The 23,716-nt window shown below is 35.3% G+C and overlaps 1 protein-coding gene across 1 annotated transcript in view; it reads right to left on the bottom strand.

The window, feature by feature from the left end:
- VEGFC (vascular endothelial growth factor C) overlaps positions 1–23,716 on the bottom strand; it is a 200,566-nt gene that overhangs the window by 71,317 nt on the left and 105,533 nt on the right. The window lies entirely within an intron of this gene.

The following is a 23,716-nucleotide window of genomic DNA, read 5'->3' as shown; positions in this document are numbered from 1 at the left end:
AGCTTCGGCTCCGGGAAGATGAAGCCCGCGGTAGGTTCCAGCCCCGAGGACAAAGCAAAGTGTCCGGCTCGTTTCATTTGGCTCGGAAGCCAAGGGGTGAAGTTCTGTAAAACTCACACAGAGAAATCATGCAAGAAAATATTTGTGAATCCTAATCAGTTACTTGTTGAGCAGCGTTGGCAGCTTCACTTAAGACAGTATGCAGTTATTTTTGGCAGGAGAAAAAAAGATTTTGCCATGTTAGAAACAGTAATCCAAAGAGCACCATAATTATTTGTAGCCTTCCTATCAAGCACATCTTGGAGCTGTCTTCGAAGAGAAGTAACACCCCATTCAGAGTCCTAAATAAAACTGAGCACAGATCCTGTGTTGCAGCTACACTGTGATTAAAAGTTTTTTAAAAATGTACATTGCTATCAAAGTAACACATTACAGCCTGCTCAAATCTCAGCTATGCAAAAGGAAAATGTTATATTCTCTATACTCTTATTTTTTTCTTGATTATTGAATCTTATGTAAATATTTTAAAAGCTTTTAATTTGCCTTCTGCATCACTTGTGTACATCTTTTGGTAATCAGACTGTATAAGAACCAACTGTGGGGGCAGATCCCTGACTGCCTTGACTGGATGCTGGTAGTCTGCTCATTTTACCCTGCTCTTATTCTTTGGGAATCCCATTATGTTACTGTTCTGGGAGTCATACATAAAGGTGTCTCTAGCAGGCTCTCAGGTAACTCTGTCGGGGTTTTTTTGTTTGTTTTGGTTTGGGGTTTTATTTTTAATTTATTTTTTATTATTTCCAAGATGGTATTTCAGCATGCACACAAATATTTTGATTCTAAAAAGTAATCACTTAATTTGCAATTAGAATGAAATCTAAAGTTTAAATAGAGCTGTATTTTAAGAGGTTATATAGTAATTAGAAAATTACTGAAGAACTAATTTTTTAAATACCTTCACAATGGAGTAAAGCAATGAAATTAAGATGGGGTTGAAGTTAAGTAGAACAGCTATGAAGATACAAAATAGCATTCATAAATTAAAAAGCCCATTGTTCTTCACTGGACCCTTACAGCGCTCCAGATCAAAGCATAGGATTAAAGCCTAAAGAGAGCATAGTCCAGGATGCAAAATCCATCTAAATAGAAATACAGCATTACCAGTTTCAGTTTAAACATATTAAAATCTCTCAAAAGTACCAGAGACTGGTATAGAAAGAAAGATCTTTTGCAGCCCTTTATTAAAACCTCCCAGTCTAATCATGCACAGATAATATTATTTCAATAACCGAGTGCCATGCAAGGAGAAGCTGCGTAACTAAATCACAAAACAGGATGAAACATACCACTCCCGCTGTGCCATCATAATATCAGCTGGCTTCATTATTTATTTTCCCAGTTCTCCTGCACTTTTATTCTTTCCCCCACAATTCATAGAACATCCATCATGGGATCAAAGGCTTTTATGGAATAGAGCATTTCCACCAACTGCCCTGTATAGCAAGTTTAAAGCATCATAATTGAAAGCTAGTAATCATAGCCATGGTGGCTCAAGCCTCAGTCTAACCAGAAAGTTCTAAAAAGAAAGTGGTTGAAATCTATGATACTTTATATGTTCTGAGCACAAACATATAAATATTCCATTGGCTCTGGGACACCAAAGTTTTCCTCAATCTAGACTGTACTTCTCTCCATCCCATAAAAGATGGCTAATTTAAAGGTTTACAAATTGAAATATATTTTTGTCCTTTCTACACCACTTAATGGCTAATATTTCTCCTCTTTTCTTCAAATTAAGTAGAAATCAGCCTACAGGACAATTAATTTAAAATTCTAAGTGACACTGAGTACACTAACAGTGAGCTGACCTTACACAAATGACTAAAGAGATATCCTAATAGTGTAAAGACACAGGTCTGGGTCTTACTGTCCTATGTGCTTCTATGAGAACAATAGCTACTGTTGAAAAATGAAGAATTTTTTTTTTATGCCAGAAGATTCCTCCAAATGAATTCTTTTGATATTGTTTTAGGAATGAGTTTTAAAAATACAGGCCCCAATTCCTTGTTCAAGTTGGTGTAACATACATCTGCCAAGCACACTCCTCTCCTGTATGTAGACATACCTGAAGTCTTTCTTTCAGATACATTCTGCTTCTGAAACACTGATGCATTTCAGTGCCTCTTTCCTATCCATTTGTTAGCAGTATGAAAACTCACTACAAGAAATGTGAGCTGAGACTTGGAAATAGAAGAGAGTTAAAAGCAGCAAGAAAAATCTGCAACATTCTTTTGTAATGAGGTCTACTTGCTTAATGAAGAATTAAATGCTAACAAATGTTTTCTTTTCACCGAATGTAATTTCCATTCTCTTTATATTTAAATTATTGTGCTTAGTTCAAAGCAATGTCCTTTTCATTCTCCTATTAAACAGACAGAGGCATACCCAAGAGTTAAAATCGGATACCATAGTTTGGTTTCGTTTTAAAATGCATAGTCTTACTGGTAAATTTCAGTGGAACTTATGTTTAATGTAAATCTCAAAGGTAGAAAACTCTGCTCCTTCTGTGCAGCAACTCAAAAGACTGTGGAAGTGCCATTCTGGAGTCATCCCAAAAGATGAAGGCACTAAGCAAGTTTCCTTAGTTCCTTTACAGATAGGACTCTATCATACTTCCTCTCAGGCTTAAAAAATATAAATTGGGTATTGATCAATGTCTAAAATATCAATGTCTGGTGTAGATATCACAAATTAGCTGTAAATGTTTAGGGAAAAAACGAAAATAAAAAGAAAAGGTAATTCAGATTCAGTGTCAAACAGAACAGCTCGCTGATGCATTTTCTGCCATTGAATCATTCAATCTAAAGTTTTATTACACATTTCTTATCATATTGCTTATTTACAAAATATTTAGCTACTGAAAAAGGGGGGTACAGTGGGTTTGAGGCTGTAGTCCACTTCTCTAAATTTCTTATTTTTATGAAACATAATTTCATGGAAATAATTAGGAGTACTGCAAGTTTTACTGATTATGAGAGTAATGTCCTTCCTCACTCATTGAAAGCACATTTAAAAACCTGTCTTTTTCTTGGTACGGGCCCTCATTTAGTATTTCCTTTTATAATCCTAGAAAAAGATCTAAGCATGGTGGCTTGGAGATCATCAATAGCCACTGAAATATTTTCCTTGACTTTGATCAGGTAAAACTTACCCCATGGGAAAGTGTTCTGCACCAAACTTCCAGCTAGGACTCCTGAAATGTAGTTTTATCCATTCATTTGCATTATTGCCAGGACAAATAACTTCAGTTCAATGAGAAAGACATCATTGCTGCAAAATCATTTTCTGCAATGCTTGACCTAGCAGCCTGCACTTTTCTATCTAGAAATTTCTCTTTTGTTTAGTATAAAAGTTGGTCCCTTTTGAAAATTAATTAACAGGACAAGAATCCTTAGAATTCAGCTTTTTGACACCACTTGATATTCAAGGATTACAGGATTATTGGGATTTCTTTGTTCTCAGGGATTCCCTTTTTAAACTGTTAAAATCAAAACCATTGGCGTCTAACATTAGAATTTCTCTGTGCTACAGACTAAATGACTGCAATAATGTAAAATCCTTCCAATTTCCTAAAATAAGGAGTTAGTATGATGTAAAAATGGACAGCACCAGGCTGCATCTCAAGAAAAGTGTTTGTATTACCCAAAGTAAATTACATATCTCTAAAGTTGTCCTAAACTTAGGATGGAGAAAACCCTAGCACACATTTTATTCAGCTGACTTACATGAGGATTCTTCTCTTTACTGTAGTTTTTCTTCCCTCTTGTGATGTAAGGTCTCACAAAACAACAGGTATGCATAGTTATCATGTTAATTTAACATCCTGTAAACTGGTGTTGTTCATCGTTATAACCTCTGACTATAAACAGTAAAATGACTGATTGCAAATTTATGCTGCCTCTTAACTGAAAGCTGTGCACAATCTAAACTGTGTTTAGCTGAAGCCATGTCACTAAATAAACAATCTTAGATTCAACAAAAAAATATTAGGAGCTAACAGCACATGACCACAAAATATACAAACACTTACCATCTTCCTGCAGTAGTTTTCCAAGTGACAAGCTATGAGATAGCATATTAAAAGTCTTTTTTTCCCCAGTTATACTTACAAAATTTGGTAATATAACAGGGCGAAACAGTTCCAAATCAATCCAAGAGACATTTCTATGTAATTGCTAAAACCATGGCAGAAATAATTATTTCTTTAAAGAAATGCAGTTTTTCCCTAACTTTGCTCCTGCATACCTCCTCTCCACTCATCTGTCTGCTGCATTCCTTCTCTTCAGTGCTTCAAACTTTCTGTTCAATATTTTGCCTATTTTAGAAATTAGGAGTATGTTAACCCTACAAATATAAAATGATGAAGTATTAAAACCTTAAAAAAATGGTCAGACAGTATTGAGACAAATTCACTTCCAAACCCAGATTAGTGTAAATGCATTATTGCAATGATCTTCATTTTTTCTTAATAGGTTTTCTTTGCCAAAGTAAATTCTTTTCTCCTACTTCAAATGGCCTTTTACGTATTTAAACACTTACCCTTCCTTACTTAATATTCTTGTTTTAAGCTAAATAAGATCAGTGTTTTCAAAGTCTTTATAAATTTTTGTTTTGCAAAGTTATAAGTGCAACTATAATTTGAATAACATTTATTCAGGGGTTCATTGAAAGATGATGCTCAACACTGAAAAAGGGTACCTCAAAACTGACCTGTGTTGTGCAGAGGAAAATACCCCAACCCATTCTTCTGCATGTACATCCCCATGTGGTATTTGCCTTTTAGGCAGATTAATTTTAAGTTTGCAATAGGGTGTAATTCCTGTATATTTTTGAGGATTCTCTATCCAGCCAGATGTTCCCTTTCCTGTAGATCTGACTCTTCCAACTTAAGTGGAATACTCGCATTTCCCAAGAGAAAGGTGTCCATTATTTATTTTTTTCTAGTAATTTTTTCACTTTATGAAAGTTATTTCCAATTTTAAGTCTATCTGTCTTTGCTGTCCTTGCTCCCTAGGTCTCATCTGTACATATAACAAAGTAGAGTTGTATTGCACCTGTGCTGCCCTTGCTTACTTGTGGTCAGAATGGTATTATTGGTCTATTGCAAAGTTTAGTTAAAGATTGAAAATTCCCTCCTGACTTGCTGATCCAGACTGCAGGGTTTGCTTCAGCCCATCATACTGATTCAGAATTCAAAAATGGGGGAAACTTTAGGTCTGAGGTTCTTGCTTAGGTCAAACTTCATTTTTCACATAGCTGAAAATAGTTGGGAGATAAATTTAAAAATTATGAAAGAGATTTGTGGTTTGGGTTGAGTCCTGGTTTGGGTTTGTTGGGGTTTTGTTTTTTTCCTTGATACACCAGGTAGTGAACCTCTGGAATTTGTTGTTACAAGAGGTTTAAACTGTGAGGTCTAAAAATGGATCAGACATAGTTCTGGGGAGCAGGACCATAAAATGATTTTTTAAATAAAAGAGAGTTGGAGGGGTGAAATATAGGAGTAGTCCAGTGTCGGATACTTTATTCAATGAATACAGATGCTGGAAAAGTGTGAAGAAAATGGACTGCAGTAGCAGACACTCCGTGTGCTCTCCGTAAATAGCATATTCAGTTGCAACTGGTGGAGACAAAAAAAATAGATAAACAGTCTAGACAGATGGTTTGTCTGAGCCAATAGGACATATCTTATTTTTTGAGGGAAACTGAATCAATTTCTCACTGATTCAGGTCCAAACCACAGAGTAAGTTTATTCTTGTCTTATAGTCTCATGTTCAGACCACTATACTTAGTCATAACAAAAATACTTTTTTTTGCACATCATTATTTCACCAAAAGTCAGTCCAACAGATATGGCTGAAAGGAAGTACACAGGAAATCAAATGTGTAAAATAGTCTTTATAATTTTCAATGAAATGAATAAAGAGTGCAAAAAACCTGAACCAAACCCCATGTATCAGCTCTTTGGCTACATCTCACAGAAAAACAATAATGCAGCAGTTTCAGATATTTTATCTCTTTTGGGTTGTTTGGGTTTTTTTTAAACAATAAATAAGACAAAGCAAAACAAGAAACTTGCATACCAACTTCCAGTCAGGAAGTTACCATTACTAACATTTTGAATTTGCAGCATGCTTAACTTGGTTACTAAAAAGGTTTTGTTCTCTGTTAAACAAATGGTTAATAAAACCCATTAACATGTTCCCTTCAAAAAGTTGTATGTTTTGTGCTGAATCAAGAGTGTTATTGTTGCTATCAGACCTCAGGATACATCCTGGACACAGACCTAGAAGGATGAGGAAACACCACCTCTAAGAATTCAAAGTTCAATCCCTGACTTTTCACTTTTCAAAAGCTGATAAGAAACAAACAAATAAAAAAAGCAATGAAAACAAATTAAAGAACAAAGATGCACTGATATGGAGATTGCATCAGAGGCCACAAATAATTCCTTCCTTCACTGTCTTGCCAGAAAATTTCATTTTCCTATACACTCAACACTGGGTGGCAGAGGTCCTAGTTCCCTGTGATATAGTGTATGCCATGCTAATTCCCCCCATTATCATTAATGAATTTATGTAATAAGAGACACGCTTAGACCATCTCTTGACTGCTTCTTATTTTCAGTACAACCTGTTAATCTGTCTCTGCAGTGTCTTGGTGTTCAACACCTCAGGCTAAACTAGGCAACTGATGCATGCAACATGGTACACTGGGCAAAGCAGGCTGCAGTAGAGCACAGCCATAGTGCTTCTGGTAGCTTGTCTCTTTCTAACTTGAATTTAAGCAGCTACTACTGACCTAAAAAGCAGGTAGCATGCTGGGCCTAATCTATTTTTTGAATTCCTATCCCATCATGAACCTACAGCTATACTCCACAGGGACTCTTCAACTAATCTGTCCCAGCATAAAATTCTTAAGTGCAAAGGGTAGATCAACAGACCACTTTCAGGAGCAGGTTCCAACTGTGGAACTCAACCTAATCTTCTCTATTGATAATGAATATAAGCCCGAGTGTATTCAAAACTAAAACTAACCCCAGCTTCTTAGTAAGACTCCCTGCAGTGATGGCATCTTCCCAGGGTAACCAGCTGATCTGGAGAGAGAAGGAGGAGGTAGAGAGCCAAGCATGTAAATTTAAAAAAGCTAAAAATTGCAAATATTTTATTAAAAAAAAAAAAAAAAAAGATATGTTCCCAACCATGGATTACTACATTAAAATAATTTTTAGAGATGCACAGACATTACCTTTGCTTACTTTTTCTGCCTTATAATTCTGAGTGGTTAAAAATTACCTTTTATGTAACTGTATGGCCATCAGATATCTCACTTAAGCAGGGTAGAGGTGGTCATCCTTCCATCTTATTTTTCGGCTCCCTTGAGATGTGACCAGTCAGGGGCAGCCCCGCTACTGTGGAAGGGCTGTGGGATGAGGGAACATGCCAGTGTGGTACCGGGTTCTGGGTTGCCCCAGCTGAGGAGCTGCAGAGGAGGTCGGACTGTCAGACAACCTGATGTTAACTTTAATCTCTTTTATGGACTAGTCAAGGACAACCTCTCCAAGCCCATGAGCTCAGATACAGAAAAGAGAAGAAACAAGAGAGACAGGATTTTTTTTCTGGGAACTGGCCATGTCAGGTAAGTAACCTGGTGAAGCTCAGAGAGCCCTAACTACATGGTGCTGCTGCTGAGACTACGAATACAGACACAAAAGAGATGAGACAAGTCATGCTATAGTTTTAAAAGCATTTTTCTGCTTCCAAAGCATTGCAGATGGTAGATGGCGTCACCACACCCTTTTTGTTCTTGGGTTACTCCTAGCAAGCTTCTAATACTTTATAATGAAATAGGTGTTTATTAGTGGATCTCTAGAGTTCTAGTATTCTAGTTGGTAAAACTGTATCAAAATCAAAACAGTCCAAAGGAATGTTTGTCTCTACACAATTCTGAAGCTATTCACCTGACAGGCTAATGTTTATAGCCCAGTTTTGCACTGAAATCTTTAAGGCAACCAGAGGGAATTAGGAGCCATAATTAATTGTAATAATATCCTTTTACATTGTAATAGCTTTCTTTCAAATCACATCTGATTTTCTAAGTCCCTATTCTTTTTCTTGACCTTATCCACATATGTTGATCATCTATGCCAAAAGGTGTAAGACTCAAATGAGAAAGAGATGTATTCGTGTAGTGATATTCACAGCAAGGCTGTTAATATTCATAGGAGATCTTGAAAAGTCATTTGATTTTTAAAACGATGTGAGAAAAGTGTATTCCCTTTTTTTTTAAACAGAACTTCAAAGTCTAGATATACAGTAGTTTCAAAGGATTTTCTGCACATTGTGTGAGCTATTGTTTAGTTAAACTGTGTAGCATATCCCTTGTTAAATAATAATGCTGAGTGCCAGTAGGAATAAAACAATTTTGAGTTCAATCTACTCTCAGTCAAGGTCAAAAAGAGCTGGGATCAAACTCAGTGAGTTTTCAAAAGCTTACCCTAAATATACAATATCAAAGTTCATAATTAAGAAGACTCATTTCATCAGTCAGCTTCATGTTTGCGCAGCAGTGGGAGTAATTGTAACACAACTCGTTTTTTCAGGTTGGCTTGAACACTTGACCTTATAAGCAAGCTCCTTTCTCCCCCCCTTCCTAAGATGCAAAGCCAAACCATTTGGTTTTAACAAAACAGAGCTGTCAGTTTGACATTTCAAAGCATGTTTAAATGCTTTCTTTCATTAAAAAGATAGTTTATCTTTAAAATAGACATTTACAGGCTATTTCTACTAATTTTTATCATGCAAGGATAAAAAAAAAAATGTTTCTGCTTTCTTGACTTTTTCTTTAGGTCATCAGTTGAACAGTATTTGTTCTAGCATTTAGAATACATAGAGATCTTCAAATCCATGCAAATGCCAGGATGCCTCAAGGGCATTGTTGCCTTGATATTCCTCTTGCATCATGCCAACATTTACTGACCAAAGAATGTGAAATCCAAATGGAGAACTACAATTATTTTCAACAGTAGTCATGTGTGGGCAGATACTCATCAAAACTAGCTGTACACAGAAATAGTAAAACAAATAGGAGAGGATCTCATGCCCCTTCTGTCATCCCAGAATTAAGGCTCTAGCCTAAAGCCAAGTGTCTGATGGCCCATTACAGTCATTGAAAAACAAAACAGGCTCCTTCCAAGGAGGAAGTAGTTCTCCCTTTCTTTGACACTTTCTTTGGGATATGTGCTAAAATATGTTTTCTCTCAGTTAGTGACAGAAGGAGACTTTGAGATCCCTAAAGTTACAGAAAAGAAATCTCATGTAGAGAATCTACATTAGAATATCTGACCCTGGGGAGATCCAATGACATAAGGGGATGCCCAATAAATACAGGTGGAAAGAGGGACAGGAACTTAGTCTCCAACATGGCCATTTGATTATCAAAATGGAGCAAACATTATAGTGGATTAATTGATAAGAGGAGTATTTGATTGTTGACTGATGATGCTTTCTCATTAAAATTAGCGTATTGCTCATCTTTTTAGCTCTCTATTGAACAAAAATTGGAAGGTGTGACAAAAGGTGATTAGACACGTCAGTAGGTTTTACTGGAGAATTATCAAATGAGTGAATGAAAAAAATTCACACTGCAATTGATTAAGTCAGTCTAAAAAGTTGTTAGGTCCTTAATGCCCTCATCTTGCTCATGGAATGATTTCTATTAAAGTACTTTGATTTCTATCTGAGACATTTGGACTGTCAAAATCAAGCCATATCGAAACAGGATATTGCTAGATGATCTGACATTCTGATTGAATTTTGGGATGCAGTAATCTCTTGGGAAATATGCCATAAAAAAGGCTATGTGATCTACAAAGTGTGAAAGCAGACTACAGATTAAATGAAGGAAACTGCATTTGAGACATAGCAGGCGTGGAAAAAGCTTAAAAAGTTGAAGTAGAGCAAAATACAGATTAAGAAAATTCCAGGTCCAAAAAGAAAAAAACCCTATATTTCATCTGCTCAGTATGAAATCTTTTTAAAGTAGCCCTAACTAGAGTAATAACTTCACTGAGTCAAAAGCTGCTCATTTAATACCCCTAGGCTCAGAAAACCCTGACATCTCCCCCTCCACATTTTCTTCCTGTCAATCTTGTAAACTCTGGAAACTAAAAACCAATTTGTCTCTTTCTAGTTAAAGAACATCTCTTATAAAAGTCTACCTTGTGAGACAAACTTGCTAACAGTTTTGGTGATCTGATTAATCTGTTATACATAGGTGGAATTGGCCCTTTCAGGGCTCCTTTGGTATTTCAGGAGTAATGCATTCAAAGTACTCTGGTTAGAAGAGCGAACAGATACAGCTCAACAAGTAAAGGTTACAATTTTAGCACAGAGAAACAATATTTATAGATTCATTGTTTTTTGCCGTTAGAGAGAGCACACCATTTTTCTTCCCTTTTTTCATTGCACTGCAACTACAAGTTTTTACAACAAGTATTATTGATAATCAGCACTTTATGAGGATTTTAATTTAACACAGCAAAGTGCCTTACTGGACTCTGTATGATAATAAGCATATTGATTTTTTTTTTTTTTTTTGGTAGTGAACCTGGAGAGACTTCTATAGAACTTTTATGTTTTTATAGAGTAGGTTAATTCCTGGAATTGCTATGTGCATCACATAATATATACAAAACATACTAACCTTGCCATGTAAAAAAGTGGGCAGGTATTTTAAAAGTCTGATTTTATTGTAGATAAAAAATGCCATTTAACAAAATCCTCCACAAAGTCTCTTAGATTTTATCATGGATAACTAACATACCTAATATTAAGCATTAAAATCCAACATCACTTCATTTCCTCTCTTCCAGACTAGATTTAGAATTCTGATCCCAAAACAAATGAGAAAGGTTAAAAACCCCCAAAACTGAAAAAAAACCCCAACCCTATTTGAGAAGGGGAGAAACATGAATTATTACCTATAATTATGAAATCTTCTGAATTAGAGAGAACCTGAGAAAAACTGCTGACCTTTGTCTATCTCATTACAAAGGAACTCCTCTGATTCAAAGCATAGCTCTGATCATAAGAGATCCTCATCCAGTTCTGCAGGACTGATGATATGTCCAGATGAATGGAAACAAGACAACTGTGTTCCAGTTATTCAGGTATTCTCTTATTTATAGCTAAATATCAATCATTCTATATAAGTGGTCTGATTTTCAGAAGTATCATGTTTTATGAACTACTAAATTTAGTTTATCTGAATACAACACTTGGTGTCTAATATTTGAGACTCAGAAAATTGTGCCCAATACCTCTATAGGCACTCTCATTGCAAATGGTAAATGCTTACCTAGGAATGAGGAAATTCTGTACTTATTCACAGTAAGCTTGTGCAATAAATCCAAACTTCTCAACTGAATTAATAGCAGACTAGAAAGAGAGTGACAACCAAAGTATGATTTCCATGAGAGATCTGTTCTTCAGAAGCACTGTACTTTTTATCTCTTATATAGAGTGCTGATTGTCTTTTTCAAAATTGTGAACAGATAATAATTCCACTGCAATTTTTCTCCTGAACCCAGCTGGTCTGCCACATAGTATTTTTTTTTTTAAATGGTACCATGTATATAGCCTTCAGCATTACATAATTTAAAAGAAAAGTAGCACATAACTTTCTCTTTTATTAACTACAGAGGCTTCTGCTTGACTTTTATTAAAACAAGGAAGAGGTCGTTATCTTTACCTTTCTTTGCCACCTATTTGAGGTAACAATTCTAGGAAGTTGTGAAAATTATAATTATGTTATGACATTCATTTTGTATTCTTACTTCAAAGAAGAAAAAATTGCGTGAAGTAACATATCCTATTAATCACAGAGATTTGAATCCATCTAATCTTTTTTCTATAATTTTGGCTAGACATCTATTAGAATGTCAAATACTATTAGTGAAGCTTTAGCTACTCAATACGTACAACACAAGTTCTTGCATGAGAATTGACACAACAGAGCAATAAGACAATAAAGGGCAGCAGGGCCTGTGGCCTCTGCTCTCCAATTCCATAATGTGAAGAAAAAGTGAATTCACTAGGAGCTGTCAGCTCTAAAACATCTCAGTTCAACATGATTTCACCAAAGATCAAATGGAAAAGGCTAATCTTGTTTTCTAGACACTTAAATCCCATTTTCCCAGGCAGATTTACCCCAGGTTCATCCAAATGTGCCTAAATCAGAATATCTTATTCTGAAGTTTTTTTTTTTTCCTAATACAACAGGCACAATAGCACTGAATACATCAGTGTCACAGTTATTGTTTCCAAACATCAGGCAGAGGGCCACAAGACATCTATGGAAAGTAGAAAGCATGTTGCTAACACTCTTACAGTACATTTATATTTTATTAAAATAATTATTTATACTTGCATATCAGAAGTTTTCAGCTTGATATTTCCCACACTTGTAATCATCCTATATTGGTAGAAAGCAACACAAACCTTTAATAGTTTTTTTCTAGGGCCTTTAACTTCTTTTTGCTTTTGTTTAAATAATAGATTGACAGGAATGCAATTTACTCATACTTGGTGTTTTGTACATGAAAGATATCCTGCTGCTCAGTCACATGCATGCTACCATAATAGTTAAAATGAGATGAATAAACCATGTTGCTAAAGTGTTGCTTAAGATTTGTTACCTACAGAAAAACTGTAAAGATCCTGCAAATATGGGATTTAAATAGGGATTTTCCATTTTGGCATCCAGTATTTAACTCCCAAAGACTTGCTTTGTTCTACCCTAAAGATTTGCAGTGTCCATTTCCATGATTTTTCCCATTTCCCTTCAGTAAGATTTCATTTTCAATTCAAAGACCAAAGTGTTAAAAGGAAGTAAGACCTATGTTGTACTTAATTAGCAGAAAAATTTACCAAGTATTTACCTGCAAATCTGACCCAAGTCACAGTGTTTATATGTTACACTTTGGATATAATTTAGAGCCCTGTGTTCATTATTTGCCTTGAGGATGGGGATGAGGGGGAAGGCAATATTCCCATAATAATAAAATCCAAAATTTACTACAAATTAATAACAAAATTTTCCACTATCCTCAGTGAGAAAGTTTCATGCCTAGTGTTTTGCTTTTTAGGCAGAACAGTGCATGATGAAGAAATCTAGAGACATTTTGGTTTTACAAATGTGTTGGCCTTGACTAAATTGATAGCAACATAGCACTGGTGTTTTGTGTTGCAAAACCAGTCTCTGATTCTCCATCAAGTTTGGTCCTGTATTGAAAGCAAGGGAAGTGTTCCTTTTCCAACTTGGCATACTCAGCAACATATCTTTCTATTTCTTCATTCTATACGAATGAAAATGTAATTTAAGGACAAGAGGAGGCTTAAAGTAAGCTGATTCTGCCATTATAAAAGTGCTTTCTTTCCCATTTAAAAATTAGTACTTATTTTGAAGAAGAAAACAAGCCAAGAATCTTGGCAATTATTACTATTTTAACCAACAGCTCCCACAAAAATATTTCTTTTTTAACTGTGGAAACTTACAGGTGTGTACATTCAGAAGTGGAGGGCAAGGCTTAACTGGTTGTTTTCCTTCTCTTAAAAAAGGACTTTTTTTCTGTATTTTCCCCCCACAGTCCCAATCGATGGAGCAGGGAATTCCTCATATACCACTGTATGCCTCTGGACATATTTCTACCTAGTTCTGAAAGTAAAATAAGAAAACCACCAAAATATTCCTCCTCCCTTAAATAAAACATGTAAATTAATGTTTTGCAATTTCAAAGAGGAGGAATAGTAAAAACAAACACTATACAATATGGGAAATTTGCTAAAAACCTCAGGATTTTTCTGTTCAGATACCTAGCATTAGATATTTTTTTTCTGTTAAAAGAAATGTAATTATTCCTTTTTGAACTTCATATGAATAAAAATTGTAAAAGTGATTTAGCAGGGTTTGCAAAGCCATAAAAGTCCATCAGAAGCAGGGAATTCTTGCCAGCCTCTGTAAAACTCCAACAATACTGTTAAAGATGACTACTGGGAACCCACAGCAAACCACGATAGAGCATGAGCCAAAAACCAAAACCACATATTACCAAGTTTCTTTTCCTTGGTATCACATAAAATGTAATAAGTACAAATTGAGAAAGATGGGAGTCTATTTTTTTCAGGGTTAATGGACAGTGTACTACCTCAGCCCATAAACTGAAGGTACAGGAGTTTACAAGACTGAACATTTAATTTTAAGATTGCGTATTAAGTCATTTTAAAAACATTGCTTTGACCAGGCAGAGAAAAATTGTGAAATGTACCATTTAGTGTTGCAAAGAAAATGCAATCCTCGCCAAGGACTTTTTTGTGTGACTCTGAAATTGAATTATTTGAAAGGAATTTGCATTTGGGAAAAAAAATCCCAACTTTCTGGCTGTGAAAATAGGGAAAATGCCAGAAACAAACAAACAAACAAAAGCATTCATCAGAATAAAGACACCTAATAAACTACTAAATAAATAGTGATCTCAGTTAAGACAAAAAAAAGTAAATAGAAAAACCCAAGCAGTTAACAGATGAAAATATCTTTACTTTCCCCATTAAAAATAAATAAAGCAGCTCTTTTACCTCTCTTATTACCATAGTATTTTAACTTAAATAACTACAGAATGAGAAATAAGTAATCAAGAGACAAGAATAATAACAGTACTGGATTAGGCAGCATGTATCAAATTAGATGAATTATTTTGCTCATGTGTAACAGACAGCACCAGAATTTTCTTTTTTATTTTCTACTTTAAACTACTGAATATGAAATATATTGTTGTCCAACTAGAATAACTATAAAACCAGAATAACTATGTAAAATGCCAATAAAGGAAACCAGAGAGGACCTGAAAGAATCCGAACACAAATTTTTTAGAAGATGCAAAATTCTCTCTGATGCAATGTATTGTTTGTATGGGTTAAGTGAGAAATAACTTATTTGAACCAAAAGTGACTGAGAAGCAATAAAAATGAAAATCATAAAGACTTTTTCAGGCAGCTGTATCCTCACAGAAGTGTTTCTTTTTCAGGGAAGTAAGACATTTTTCTAGAGGTAAACTCTGACATATTATACAAAATACTTTCCTACTTTCAGTTTCCTTGTTAGGTATCCTCAGATATCTCTGGAATAGATGCAGCTTGTATTTTGAGTGGAAATACTGGGGAAAGTCGGTCTCTCTAGCCTGCTATCTTGACCCATACAGTGACCAACAGCAGGAACCTGAGGAAGCTGAAAGCAAGCACATAGCTATGCTTTCTCAGAATATTATCTAAACCTCAGAAAGATGCAGCTTAAAAAGTTCTTGAGCAGAAGCATTATCTATTTTTTTATGGAACAGTTCTTAGTTTTCTTCCAGGAATCTGAACTGTCATACTTTGAGATCATGTAGGTTTTTACTATCCATAACACCATGTGGCAGCTCAAAAAGTTGTGTGAAGAAACAGCTTCCTTGGTTTGCTCTGAATACTATTAGTTTTATTTTACACCACTTATTCTTATAAAGGAACTGAAATAAATCCATATCCACCTTTTCCTCCACACCTCATTTCGTAAAATTCTTTACATATATTCTTTAGTTTTCTTTTTTGAGAAGGGTCCTAGTCAGTATGCTTTTTGCTCATGCAGATGATGTTTTAATACATTTTATCACCTTTGTCATCCTTCTCTAAACCTTTTTTCATGCATAACTGAAATTAATAAAAAAGAATTCTATACAGTTCTTGTATGTTTGTTACAGATAAAAATAATCACAGTGGTGTTTTCTATTTAATTTATTTATTACATTCCTAATAATTTTTAACATTGATTTCTTCCTTTATTAGTAATCATTAAGTCAAGAAATATTCCCTATATAGTTGCTAAAATTTGCTCCTGAAGAGAAATATAAACAAACAAAAGTTTGGTATTGATATTAAATATATATTATATAGATATTAATGTTGTTGATATTAAATATGATATTGCTAGTTGATTGGCTCTTTGTGCCAAGCCTATGACTCAATTTTAAAGTTACAGATGCTTTACTAAAGATCTAAAGTAGAAATCAAGCAATGTTTGAAAAAAGTACTGTTTGCTAATATCACAAAATCTGCCCTTGCTAAGAAGTAGTGTTGGTATTTCCAGGACAGGATACAAATGCTGCAATAACTTGCTCTCCCTAAAGTCTTATCTGATTCATACAGACCATCCAGAATCTTCTTCAGAAATAAATTCACACTAATACTTTAGGCTTTCATTCTGTGGACAAGAAAAGGCTCAACAATGCACTGTAGCGCCTGAAAGGGACTATCAGTTCTATTGCTGCTAGACTAGGATCAGGCACTGCTGTTACTGTCACCCCACATGGACCCTGTAGCATTTTGCTGTGTAATGGAGAGTAACTTATATTAATGCCCTGTAAGAACCAAGGCTTGCAGCAGCAGAGTCATCTTCTGCAAGGGCTGCTGATGTTGTATCAGTCAGTGCTTCAGAGGCCGTTTTGCCCAAAGAGCAGCTGGCGGTGCCATCTGCCACAGTCATTCAAGTGACAGTCATTGCTGGAGAATTACATTCATAGGAAAAGATGTGTATATAGGAGATAAAATATTCAGTTGGGTTGTGGTCAAGATGCTTCCTGCTGCCAGCTCTCAAAAGACTTACAGTTTTCAGTTTGGGTTTTCTATTATACCATAAAAGATAATTTTAAGTGGTCTTTACTTTGAATTTAGGGCTAGTTAAAGAGCAGAAAATCCTAAGAGGCCAAGTAAAATGGAGTCTCGTTGCAAGCCCAATGTTGCCTTTACTTCAGACATTTGGGTCCAGAAAGCTTAAAACTAATGAAAAACCAGTGGTAGAAATGAGAACATTTAATGTAGCAGAAATATAAGACAACCAACAAACTAAAGCAAGTACTAATAAAAATAAGAGATCAATTTGTAATCAGTGAACTTGGCACTCATCAAAACAAACCATTACTACAAGTCCTGTAGTTAGATCTAGATATTTTTGAAGACATGTTCAAGGTTACAAAACTCAAGATAAAAAATTCTTACATATGGTGTTATGCTGGTCTGATCAGCTTTAAATGTGGAAAACCAAAAAATTTATTTTATTCCTTTCCCTCTTCCAACTCCCAGTAATGGTTCCTAGTAAAACAGAGTATTTGCACATCAGTGCTGTGTGCATTTTTTAATCAGATGACCTTTCTCTCCTAGCACACAAAATACAAAATGTGTGGCAAGGATCTAAAAGGCCTGTTAGCCTTTTTTCAGAAGGTATAGGTATGAATATGTCATATTTATTAGTACTGTTTGGCATCAGAAATACTTGGCAAGAGAGGCTATAAACCAGAAAACACTTGTTACTGTTCAAGCTCACAGCACTGAAATTTGTAAGTAGTAAGGTCTCTGAAATATCAGTATACTTTTAACTGTGTTTATCTTACAAGTCCTGTGCATTTCAGGTAAGAGCTCCTGTGATGTGAATTATCAAACTGCCAGTTGTGGCTTCCTTTATTTCCACTTCTCTGCTTCTCCTTTTCAGTTTCCCAGCATGGAACATCCATATGAGTGCAGTTCAAATGACATAAATGGATCCATATGCACTGGTGAACTCACAAGCTAATTTGTCCAAGTGAATAGTAGCCAAAAAGCAAGTCATAAGCCTCACTTTTTGCAATTTTTTACTTCTTGGTTAGTATTTGAAGTGCCTCTGAGGCACTACCTAGCAAGAAGAGTTCTGAAATAAATACTAAAACTGTGAATTTTATAGAAATGAAATATAATTAAAAAGAAGAGTCAAGAAGTTCAATTAGCTTTTTGGAATACTGTGGCATAAGGTGCTAATACATGTTAACATATGTTGAACTATACCTTATGCCATATTGACTGCTATGTAAAATATTTTATGATAGTAATTATATCTGTGGTCATGGCTGAAATTTATTAAGTTTTTTTCCACTCATTTATTCTAATATAACCATGTAAGAGTAACGAACAGCTGTTATAGAATGAAAATGTCTGAGTAGTGTGGTCTTCCAAAAATTCATGTCACAACCAAATCCCAGATTACTGTGCATTGCATTCTGCTTGCACATTGTTAAGTGTTGCTCCAGAGGAATTCCTGTTACAGGGATGTGATTGCTGGTGCAACATGGTGCTCACGGGGTGGCTGGGGTGCAGAGAAACAGGAGGTATTCACTCCTACTAAAAATAAGGAAACATTACACAACTATATTCAGAAAATCATCTATCTCTGCTAGAGCAGGATAGGAAATTATGGTATTGTTTTTTTAATGGATGAAGCACTGGTCTAATACAAAAGACAATATTGCAACTGTAAGAGAGGAAAGCAACTGTCATGGTTGATTCCATGGTGAAAAGAATGCTTTTGTTTGATAAACACCACTGCAGCTGGTTACTGCAGCGTATGGTCTGCAGTAAATAAAATAGAAGAGAGAACTGACTACAAGAGTAGACAAGACTGAGACTCTGAAGTTGCCTGCCACATCTCTGCTGGAGCACATCACACGCATCAGCTAGAGGGACTTTACAGATGAAGACACCTTAAGAACTTAGTGTAAGAGGGAAGTCCTAAAATTCACCTTGAAAGTCTTCTTTCTGCAAATGCCAAAAAAACCCCAAATCAAACCAAAAAATCCTAATCAAATAGGAATTGGTTTCTCCTGAGTGCTTGACCATTTTTTCCAAATTCTCATGGAAAAGAAAGTGTAAGATGAAAGCTCCATTGTACTAAGAGTGATAATTTGTCATTTGGATACAAAGGAGAACAGCTAGAAACAAATCACAACCTCAGTGCAAGAGGTGGTAAGTGCAATACAAGTAAGCATAATGACAAAATTACAGTTAGTGAAGCACAGACTCTCACATTCCCTTCTCATTTTCTGTTTTCTAATGCTAGGCATCTCAGATAAGAAAATAGGAAGAAACATTTTTCAAATTATTATAGTGAGTTTATTTACTCTATATGAATCATTAATAAAAATTTTTAAAAGTGATGGTAACAACATCAAGGAGATGGCACTGTTAGGCCATGAGTTAATGAACTTCAGTTTGCTGGCTATAACCTTTAAAAGACAAAGAAAAGATGTTGTAGGGGTCAAACCCAAGGATTAGAATGATTTATTACTCAAGCATCTATGATATATAGTGTAAAGGAGTTATCAGGGCATTCAAATTAGTTTATATGTGCTAGAATCATTTACAGTAAATCATTAGAATTTCTACAAACCCTAGATAATTTTCTAATACAAACAGAACCAGGTCCAAGACACAATCTTTCCAGGAGACTGCAGCTTAAACACTGAGCCAGAAACTGGTTACCTAAAGACCAGTAAGGATGGCCTGTTTATATTATGGATGAACAGAGGACATTTGCAAGCAGCAACACCCACTCACTCATTCTCATATATCACATACACAGTACATTGAGAAGGCTAAATGTTCAGCTCAGTATAATGAGCCCAAGTTAGTAGTAGAGCAGTAGTACTACTCCCAGGAGACAAGGAGTGTTTATTTGCTGTGTGGGCCTGGGAATTTAGGTCATATTCCTAGTCTTACAATGACAAATAGCATTACAAAAATGGGTATCTTCCGAAGTGAAAAGCAGCCCATGTGGTCTACTGACTACTTGAGTTCCTTTAAAAATAAATGGTAATTTAAAGTCCACACTGACCTGTAAGTCCCCATTCCTTCAAGGAAAATTAATAGTGGGATCTAATCTGTGAGGGACAGAGACCCATGTATAAAAGAAATAAAACATTGTCAGCTATAAAAATTAAAGTTAAGGTGTGACAATCAGTAAAGGCAGGAATGCCATATCTCATCCTGCTTATCCTGAATAACTTATATTTTCAATGTAAGACCACACTAGTATCCACTGCCAAAATGTGATATGAGATGCAAAAGAGATGTAGTTAGAAAGACATATTATATTCCTACTTTCGGCAGTTTTCTTAATGATATAATGAAAACAAATGAAATTGCAATGCAAATATTTATAAACCGCATACAGACCTGTATCCTAGTTTTTCTGTCCATCTAGTTTTCTGTTGTCATCCTACCTTTAACCATCTCAGACATAACAAAAGCTTCAAGGGGACAGAGATCTTTTAAAACACCCTAAAAAAGTACATTCAATCCCACTGTTTGAATTAGTTGTTTAACTTCATAAACATCTGTCCAGTCACAGGTCTTTACACAATAAGAAAAGATAATTAGAATAATGAAATTAATTGGAATATTTTTTCTAAAGTTTACTTGAGATAACAGGAGCAAAAAAAGAACTGAACCACTAATAACTAATTTACAAGGTGTAGTCAAGAATTCAACATATTTGCTTTACATAGACTACTGTTAATTGTTTACAGACAAATTTAATAGTGATGCTTTTTCTCTCTACTCCTGCCCCAGCCCCTGAGAAGAAACTATAGAAGCTTAAATAGTCAAAACATGTTTTTCTCTAGTCATTCTTTCCATAAGAAATGGTTGCAAAAAAAAAAAAAAAAGGGAAGCATGTGAAAATTTGAGAAAGCAGTAGCTCAGAGATTAAGCCTACATGAAAACTTAAGTCAAACTGAATACTTTAACTGGCTTATACCTTAAATCAGCTAAATAAGCATGTAACTGAAGCAATATAGACACTTTATCCCAGCAAAATATCTATTAACCACCAAGTCTGGGTGACTTAATCTAGGCTTGCTACAAGCTCTCAGGTGTAAACTCTCATCCTACTTGCACTCTGCCACCACTTGCCGACTGCATGTCCCGATGTTTCACCTGCACATAGCGAGAGAGACCAGTACAGCTGCGTAAGAGAAGCTCTTTGCTGGGGTAATGTCAGGGACAACATTTCTACTCAGCACTGAAAGTAAATTTGTATCCTGAACAATTGTTGAATAAAGAGCCTTGCTCTTCACATTAACCCACAATTTGCTACTCTACAGATTAATCAGGTTTTTGCTCTTAAAACCCTACTTTGTTACCAGCCTCCATTTATTAGTGAAAAGATCTATAAATTGGAGACCTATGGATATTTGATTGACGGTCAGAAATATTTTGCCCAAAAATAGATTTAGGCTATTTCTAACAGGACTCTTAGTGGCATAGGAGTACTAAACCAAAAAAAGGAATGTTTTGAAAACACTCAGCCCAAGGCTGGAGGGACATTCAACTCACTATAAAAATCTCATTGTCAAGACCCTGAAGAGACCATCACACTGTGGCTAGCTAACTTTAAATAAAAAGAGGTAAAATGTTGCTGAAGACTGGGAGAGAGACTGCACTAAAATCCCTGATTTTGTTCAAATTTTTATCATATTTTTGGATTCATTTCCCTTGCTGCCAGATCCAGCAGCTGCAGTGATAAATTCCAGATCATTTGGCAAAATCCTTTCTTCATCGGAGAGATACCTGAAATTGACCAAACTAAGTTCTTTTCTTAGCTAACGTGTTATTTATACCTAATGCATTATTGTAAACTGAGATTTTATGGAACATGAAAAAACCAACAAGGTTAATAATCATACCCAGAGCTGCACAGGTAGTTGAAACCATGGAGATAAATACTGTCTTTGAAATCACAATTTAAGCTACTGTTTGCACAGTAACCTAAGGCAACAAATATTTAGTAAAGTATATCATTCACTCCCAAGAGCTCAAATGTGACAGCAAATGTATTTTTTATTCACAGTCTGGGAGGCCAAGCAGTTCCTGCAAGGTACTATTTTTTAAAGAATTTTTGAAACAATTACTGTTGAGAGAAGAGTCACATAAAGCTGCAGGGGCACAGCACAGGCACATTCAAAAGGTTTTGAAGTGGCCAAACTTTATGTACACAGAAAGGCTAAACATTTCTTGTTTCTGGGTCGCAGGCGATCAAGACCTTTGACCTTCAAGCTATAGATCTCTTACGCAGGCAAATTACTTACACTGCAATACTTCATAAACAACAGAAGCCCCATGTGTCCCACCAGGCATTACAAATAAGGTGGGGTTACACTCGAGATAGATTTGATTTGGATGGAAATGAGCCTCCCTGGGAAGTCTGCTTAAGCCTTTTAAATAATGCCTGATCAATGGCGTGGCAATTTAGTTTTAGAATTGTAGATAATGATGCTGCTTTACTATTTTAGGAACTTAGCTGATATGAGTCAGCATAAATATTCAATTCCGATTTTTTTTAAATTAGAAATATTACACAATAGATGAAAAGGAAAATACTTCCATTATCAATCTCTAATTTATTTGAATGATTTTTGCTTTAGATGAATTCAGTATTTTACTGCTTTCCCTTATATGTTCATAAATAAGTACTTAAGACATGATGTGGAAACAGCAGAAAAATGCAAATTAGAATAGCAGTTTTTCTAGGTATGTCCAATTCATGTTGCCAGCGAGTTCCATACCATTTCTTAGTTTTATGTATTTGGAGTGTAAACCAAAAAAATCCCATTTTTTAAGGGGCAACTAGAAGCCCACATTTCCACCACAAGAAAGGAAGAGAAGTTCTAATTATTTCACTTTTCTCCAACAAAAAACATCCATATATAACTTTGTTATGTTGCAGTAGATGTTAGAGTGAGAAATACGATCATTCCTGTTGGAATGATGACTTTCACCCTGTAAGTTGCATTATCTCTTATTTATTTCTCCTTCAATTCAGCTTCTTTAGGAAACACCTTAAAGCCCCAAGAATTAAGAGATATGTCAACATCCAGTACTCTATATTCAGTGGGATACGCAGAATTAAGTCAGAGCACAACTGCCCATGATTCAGTAGCACTTTGCTCAAAGTTACCACTTTGCTTTGGTGACTTAGAAAGAGTGAGAATTTTCCTTTTCTTCTGCTGTTTTAATGCTTGGTATGTGATCCAGGCTGTTAGACCACTAGCAATAACAAACATTTAGGTATGCTCCAGCCATATTAAGCACATCGATATATGTAGAGTTGTGGTCACTTACCCGAGATGCAAAAGTCACAAGATTTGTCCTTCCCCTCAGGACAGTAATAAGTAACCAAATTCAGACTTTATTTTTAACTGTTTGTCTACAGCCGAAAGAGCTCCTGCAACAGCAACTAAATGTTTATTGCATCAAAAACAGGGAACAGAATTTAAAAACACATTTAAGATGTACCAAATGGAAAACTCATTTAGGAGGTGGGAAACTGGCATAATTTTCTTATTTTCAAGGTTTAGACAACAGAAACCCTGTCTTCTCCTTGGACAGGTAATACAAAATTAGTTAAGTTACCATTAATTCTTACTTAAAAAACACTTGACTTTTTTTTTTTTTTTTTGGAGAATATCAGAACAGCTTAATGATATAACAACATTTTAAGATTGAGAAACAGCTTCCTCTTTATTGTATTTAATACCAAGTTCCTCTCTCCTAAATGCAAGTGCAAATACATTTGGACCAACTGTTTTGGTAACTTTTTTCTGGTTAATGTTTTTGGCCAAAATTTTGCCTACACATACACATCCCAGACTACAGGGCTGTACAGGATCCAATAAAAACAGCACAAAGCCTGATGAAGTAAGATATAACATTTTTGGGTCTTGTGATCTCTTCCATTGAGCTTTTCCAGCAATCAGGAATAGTTACT

Source organism: Corvus hawaiiensis, chromosome 5 (assembly GCF_020740725.1).
Source record: "Corvus hawaiiensis isolate bCorHaw1 chromosome 5, bCorHaw1.pri.cur, whole genome shotgun sequence".
NCBI classification, from domain to species: Eukaryota; Metazoa; Chordata; class Aves; order Passeriformes; family Corvidae; genus Corvus; species Corvus hawaiiensis.
Note: the sequence above shows the minus strand (reverse complement) of the source record. Positions and strands in the feature narration are given on the sequence as shown.